The following is a 7464-nucleotide window of genomic DNA, read 5'->3' as shown; positions in this document are numbered from 1 at the left end:
CTTCACCAACCACAGAGGGAAGATCTGTGGAACCAGGGACCAATATTACACTCAAACCCCATATTGCTGAAGCTGGTCGCATGTGTATTGAATGGCAGCATTTGAAAAATGGGGTATTCTGATTCTGTAGTGAATACCATTCTAGCTTCAAGGAGGCAATCCACCCAGAATATATATGAGATGACCTGGAAATCTTTCAAAAAGTGGTGTAGAGGGAAGTTGGTCCCATTGATCAGATTTGAATAGAAAATATTTTTTGAAAGCAACAACATTGTCAACAATTTTGGCACAAGGCTATGGCTTCATTGATTTAACCAATCCACCTGTAATGCAGTCTTCTTTTCTTGCTGCCTCCACCTTTACCAAGCGTTTTTTTCTAATGAGTCATTTCATCTCATGCTATGGCCAAAGTACGATAGCCTCGGTTTGGTCATTTTTCTTACAGGGAGAGTTGAGGATTCATGTGCTCTTGGACTCATTTATTTGTCTTTTGGCAATCCATGGTATCTACTGAACTCTCCTCCAGCATCACATTTCAGATATATTAATTTTCTACCTGTAAACTTTCACAGCCATTAAGAAAGGTCCAAAACACTGCAGAAATAATCCAGTCTGAGACCGCTTTAACTGCCCTGGCTCAGTGATAGGGAATCCTTTTTTTTAAAAAAAAAAATACCATTATTCAAAATTACATAAAAAATTACATCCTAAAAATACCTCACAGCATTCTTACATATTGTTAGTCACTATTACTTACATACTTATATGTCTACTCATACTTCAAGCATCCTTTCTCCCTTCCTTCTCCTTTTCTATATCTCCCTCACATTTGTCCTCCTTTCCTACCAACCCGGCTATTCCCTTCACTCCTTCAACCACATCTTTTCTACCCCCAACCTATCTCTTCTTACGATCCTTCAATTCACTTCCCTTATGCTAGGCCATTCCTGAGAATTGTAGTTCATTGTGCCACTAGAGGTCAGGTTCTATCCAAACATCCTAATGTAAAAAAAAGCTTTTGAAAACTCCTCCTATGGTTCACAGATTTCTATCATGGGATTTGAATTTAACATTACATGCATTAACAAAATCTCTATTTCAGCCACTATATGAGACATCTCAGAATTTTGTCACTAAAGGTAGCATTTTTGATAGCAATTGCTTCAGCAAGAAGTGCTTAAGTTGGCTTCTCAATCTGTTATCCATTCTTGCGCAGATTTCAGGAAGACAAAAATGTCTTCCTGACTTTAGATCCAACATTCATTTTTTAAAAAGTCTATATATGAATGATTTGGCTAGAATCATACACTTGCCAGCCTTTTACCTGAAACCAATCCATCAGTTGTAGAAGAAGTGGCACTACTTAGATGTTGGGAGACCTCTAAGAATGTATATAAAGAACAATCCCAATGCAAGACAGAGAAGCCCTTTTGTTTCTTTTAATGCTTAAACTATAGGAAACAAAGACGGGTTACAGACCGCCTGTTTGGGGTGGCCTGCACCCACCCCTCAGCTGCCAGACCAGCAGCCTCCAAGGCCCCAATCTGCCGCTTTGCAGGATGCAGGGAAGTGGCAAAAGGCCGCTTCCCTGCGGCCTGGAAAGGGGTGTCCTTGGGGCTTCAAGCCCCAAGGACACCTGGCGACGGCGAGAAGGAGGAGAAATGGGCCACTTGGCCCCTTTCTCCTCTGCGTTGCTGGGCGCAGCCATGTAAAGGCTGCGCCCAGCGATGCAAACCCCAGAAGGAGCTCCATTTCGGAGCTCCTTACGCCGTGGAAAGGGCGCTCTAGGCGCCCTTGCCCGGCGCAAAGACGTCACATCTGTGCCACCTCGTTTGGAGGCGGTGCGGTCGTGATGTTGTAATGGCAGTGGCCATGTGGAACAGCTGCCGCCATTTTGTGCTAGAGTTGGGAGCGTCCGGAAAGGATGCTCCTTTCTAACCATAGTACGCGCGGAGCGTGTACTTTTAGGCCCGTCTGTAACAGGCCAAAGCTTTGCAGATTATGTTGGCAAATTGGATTAAATCTTGCATATTCTTATGCTATGATGGCTTGTGGTGCAGGGGCCTAAGAATGTGGACAAATTCAACTAGATCCATGGGCACAATGAGTTTTTCAAGCAGAAGTAGTTTGTAAGGCAGCAGGTTGGAAGGAGCCTTCCACTTTCATAAGGCACTGGAAGTTCAAACCACTACACCATGCTGGATGAGAGTGTCCACCATTATTTTTAACTTTCACATTTTCCCATTCTCCTGTCTTGACCTCATTCCCTTGCCTTACAGACACATTTCATTCCTGGAAAAGGGGATTTAACTCCCATTAAAGATTCATCAAGCTGTCTCTTGCATTTTTCATTTAGTGAATGGTCATGTGAACAGAATCACCTTTTGCCCAGTGGGAATAATGTTTGTTCTTTCAGCAAAATGGAAATGTTTGCATCTGCCTTTTAGGCCACTTGCAAAGTGTTCTTCATTGGTCCTTCATGCTCAAATGCAAAAAAGGTGAAAGATGAGGCTCTGTGCTGTCACACAAAGTGGATGAATTGCAATAAAAACCATGGATGACTCTTGCATTTTCTCTCTTGTTTGACTCCGTTTTAAATACCTACTATTACAAATGACTTTCTTTGGTGCTGCTGCTAACAATAGTATTTCATGTAGAATTGTGTGGTTAAAATATAATGTCCTAAATCCAATTGTTTGCTCCCAACTAGGAAAGAACCAGTGAATCAACTAGAGTCTGGGAAATCAACACTTCTGGGTCTATTCTAGTTGGGATTACTTACTACTTATATTACGCTATTTTAAAAAGGTGGGAATTCATTTGAGCATTTATGAATCTGTAACCACAGTAGTTCTGTAGCTGTGCAGTGACTCCTGGCTTGAGCCCCCACGTCCCAATTTACCGGGCAGCTGCCAATGCAATAGATGGGGACCCATTCCCCTTAACTTGGGGAGCAACTGACTTTCCTAATCCCTTCTGTGAGCAATCTCCATTGTGGCAGACACAAGCAGGGTCCCTGTTGCAATTTTTACTTGTACTGAAGATAGCTCATGTGAGAGAAAGGAGTAATGCCAATCTTTTTCTTCCTGATTAATAGTGGAACAGACCCCCACCATCAATTGCAGTGGCTGCTGCCCAGTAAGTGGACATTGGGGTCTTTCATGATCCCTATGTATCCCCTAACTAAACTAGAAGATACCTAGGAATTGTGAATATGAAACAGTCACAAATGCATAATTTTAAGTTTGCATTCACAACTGCCCAAGTGGATTTCAACCAAGATTATTACAGTGGGCCCTTTGTATCCACTGGGATATGGTTGCATGACCCCCATGAATACCAAAATCCATGGATGCTCAAGTGCCATTATATAAAATGAGGTAGCAAAATGGTGTCTATTACATAAAGTGGCAAAATCATGGTTGATTTCTGGATTTAAAAACATATTTTCAAGTCATGGATGGTTGAATTCATGGATACGGAATCCATGGATACTGAGGACCAACTGTATATAGGAGAGTAGTGAGTTTGCAAGTCAAGGACTGTGATATAGCAATTTGCTGAGTGCCTCATTTCCCCCAGTTGATTTGCGCATGCAAGCAACTTCCATGCTCATATCCACTTTTTAAAATGTGAGCTGTGGTCTGTATGCGATATAAACAGAGCTATCAAATCTGAGGATCTGTGCTGAAATCTTAAGGTAAGGTTGTGCCTTACCAGGGTCTTGGGGTGAGAAATCTCTGGGCAAACAGTGCTGGTGAAAACCTTCATAGGAAAAGAAATTCATGCTGCTTAGTCATGCTCAAAATGGAGGACATGATGGAATTCCTCCTGGACAAAAGGCTAAAATATGTAAGATATGTCCTGGAAAAGGAGGGTGTCTAATCACCCTGCCAAAAATGCTATAGGCCATGCTCTGATGGGAAGCTCACAAATGTTCATTTCCTAGCTTATATTGTTCATTATTTCAAACACTACGCTAGTTAAAGGGAAACTGTTTTTGATGTGGCTGAAATTATATTAGTTATGGTAATGGTGGTGAGACCCATTGAAATTAGCTTTCTGTTTTGTATCACACCCAATTGCTCTCTTGTTTCGGTGGAATCAAATGCAAGATTACCTCTGTTGAAGTCCCTATAAATAATTAGGTTTGCCCAAGGGCAAAAGTAACCTTAGGCAGGCATCATGAAGGCACGTGTACGGGTCTGCACACACAGATGCAAGTCGGTTCCTTTCATTTCAATAAAAACCATTCTCACTGAATAGTCTACAGCTTCTCAGTGATAGTAGTGGCACCTTTGTGTCAATGTTGTGAAGGGCATAGATATAATTTGAACCAAGGGTAAAGGACAGGCTTGCAAACCAGTCAGTTTCTGAATGTGGAATGGGAGAGGAATGGACGTTTTTTCCTTCATCTCAAGCAGCAAGATATCTTGGACTGGCTTTGGTAATAACATGGAAATAACAATATAGTGTGTTGTTGTTATCTACCCTTGAGTCAGCCCCAACTCAAGGTGACCCTGTGGATGAGACATCTCCAAAGGCCCCCATCATCTACTTATCTATTTATGTCTTCTAGATTCATGCCTTGTGACCTCCATAACTAAGTCTATCCATCTGGTGTGTGGGCTTCCCCTCACAACAGCCTCAGTTTTGGCATCATGACTTCCAAGGAAAGTTTTGGTCTGATCTGTTGAAGGACTCATCTGTTTGTCTTCTTGGCCATCCACAGTATCCACAGCTCTCTTTTTCAACTCAAATGAGTTTATTTTTCCCCTATCCTCTTTCTTCACTGTCCAACTCTCACATCCGTACATGGTGATGGGGAATACAATGGCTTGGGCAATTCTGATTTTATTGCTCAGTTGTATGTCTTCACTCTTTAGGATCTACTTCTTTTGTTGCACTTGCAACACAATGATGTGGCCCTTTGGAGAAGGAGAAATATGCAAAAGCAGCTCTCAGGGCGAGTCGTGCACCTTTGGTGGTAGGCCAAGCCTGTGAGATCACTTCAAAATGCTCTGGTGAAGACAGACATCTTTGTTTTTTGAATTCTGCTATTGTGAGCTTAGTCATGGGGAGCCTGGCAGCAAAAACTGCAGCTGGAAATATCAACTCGGTTGCTGTCAGGAGAAACAAGCATCCCAAATGCTACACACAAGGGGTTGTTGGCAGATAAGAACAAGAAATGTAGATAGCAAAGGAAGAGAATCCAGGGAGTGAGAGAGCCCAAGAATGACCTCATGCTATATTACAAGCCTAATTGGGTTAGGTTTGATTTGGTTTGGTGCATTTAAGAAGAAAAAGCAGCTCCCCCACTCCACAAACCATGGAATTATTTATTAGGAAACACCCATATTTGTGATCAAACATTTTTTGTTGTAGCAAAACTGTATAATCTTGTGTCACCTTAATGCAATGCTAGAATTCGTTCTATGCTGCATGTATCGCGTCCGCGGAGTCGCGTCCGGCAGAGCTGTTCAGGGTAGTGAGGGAGCTTACTCAGCTGCCCTCCTCCCTGAACTCTATTTTGGAACCATCCAAGGCCTGCTATGACGAGTTTAACAGCTTTTTTGCAGATAAAACCTCTCGGATAAGGGCTGATCTCAACACCAGTATTTCTTCAGGATCCAGAATAGAGGTCTCCAGAGCTTCCATGGACTCAATTGTACTGGATCATTTTGAGTCTGTGAGTACTGAGGAAGTGGACAAGATCCTTCGAAGTGTTAGGAAGACAACATGCTCTCTCGATCCCTGTCCCTCTTGGCTAGCAGCTCAGGGGGGCTCGGCTGTAACCATTATGTTACGTTGCATAATCAATTAATCTTTTAGGGAAGGGCCATTTCCATCCAGCTTGAAATTGGCCATTGTAAAACCGCTGTTAAAAAAGCCCTCCCTAGACCCCCTGATTCGAAGTAATTATCGGCCTGTTTCACTGCTGCCTTTTTTGGGGAAGGTGATCGAGAGGACGGTTGCCATTCAGCTTCAATCGGTCTTGGATGATACTGATTTTCTAAACCCATTTCAAACTGGCTTCCGGGCGGGCTATGGAGTTGAGACTGCCATGGTCGCCTTGGTCGATGATCTCCGTCTGGGCATGGACAGGAGTAGCGTGTCCCTGTTAGTGCTCTTAGACATCTCAGCGGCTTTCGAAACCATTGACCATGGTATCCTTCTGGAACGCCTGAGGGAGTTAGGTATCGGGGGCACTGCGCTCCAGTGGTTCCATTCCTACCTCTCAGGTAGATTCCAGATGGTGCAGCTGGGGGACGTCTGCTCTGATAAGAGGGCGCTTACATCTGGCGTCCCTCAAGGAGCCATTCTGTCCCCCATGCTATTTAACATTTACATGAAACCGCTGGGAGAGATCATCCGCAGACATGGGGCACGGTGTTATCAGTACGCTGATGACACCCAAATATGTTTCTCTGTGTCTCCGACTGATGCAGTGACCAGGGATGGCATCTCTCCTCTAGATGCCTGTCTGGAGTCAGTAATGGGCTGGATGAGGGAAAACAGACTCAGTTTGAATCCAGAGAAAAACGGAAGTACTCGTGATAGGTTCCCGGGCCCGGGGATGGAAATTTGTCCACCTGTCCTGAATGGGGTCACGCTCCCCCTGAAGGACTCCGTTCGCAGTCTGGGGATGCTCCTGGACTCGTCGCTCCACCTGACATCTCAGGTGGATGCGACAGTCAGGAGCACTTGTTATCAGCTTTGGCTGATACGCCAACTGCGACCCTACCTGGGCCGGGGGGACCTTGAAAAGGTGGTACATGCTCTGGTAACCTCTCGGTTGGATTTCTGTAACGCGCTCTACATGGGGCAACCCTTGTACCAAACCCAGAAGCTTCAATTACTGCAGAACATGGCAGCTAGACTGGTCACTGGATGCCCCAGGACCAGCCATATAACACCTGTTCTACAAGATCTACATTGTCTGCCCATTCGCTTCTGGGTGCAATACAAGGTGTTGGTTATCACCTATAAAGCCCTAAATGGCTTGGGCCCAGGGTACTTGGAGGACCGCCTCTCCCCATATAATCCGCCCCGCACCCTCAGGTCGGCCGGGAAGCAACTGTTGAGGGTTCCAGATACGAAATATTCTGCGACTGCACAAAGGGAATTTTCCAGCTCGGCCCCGCAGCTCTGGAACTCTCTTCCCGGTGAGCTCCGCTCGGTTACCTCCCTTGACTTATTTAGGAAGAGGTTAAAAACCTTCCTCTTCCAACAGGCTTTCCCCCAGACAATGTAATACCTGCTCTCTCCCCGTTGCATCGTTGCACCTGCACTTTATGCTAGCTATTGCTGTGATTTTAATCTGTAAGCTTTTTATCTTGTTTTTAATCTGTATTATTGTATTGTTCGGGTTTTTTATGGATACTGTTTGCAAAATTGTACATTTGTTGTACTTCTGTGTAACCCGCTTTGATCTGCAAAGGAAAAGCGGGCTATAAATAAACA

This window comes from Sceloporus undulatus, chromosome 9, assembly GCF_019175285.1.
Source record: "Sceloporus undulatus isolate JIND9_A2432 ecotype Alabama chromosome 9, SceUnd_v1.1, whole genome shotgun sequence".
Lineage (NCBI taxonomy): Eukaryota > Metazoa > Chordata > Lepidosauria > Squamata > Phrynosomatidae > Sceloporus > Sceloporus undulatus.
Note: the sequence above shows the minus strand (reverse complement) of the source record.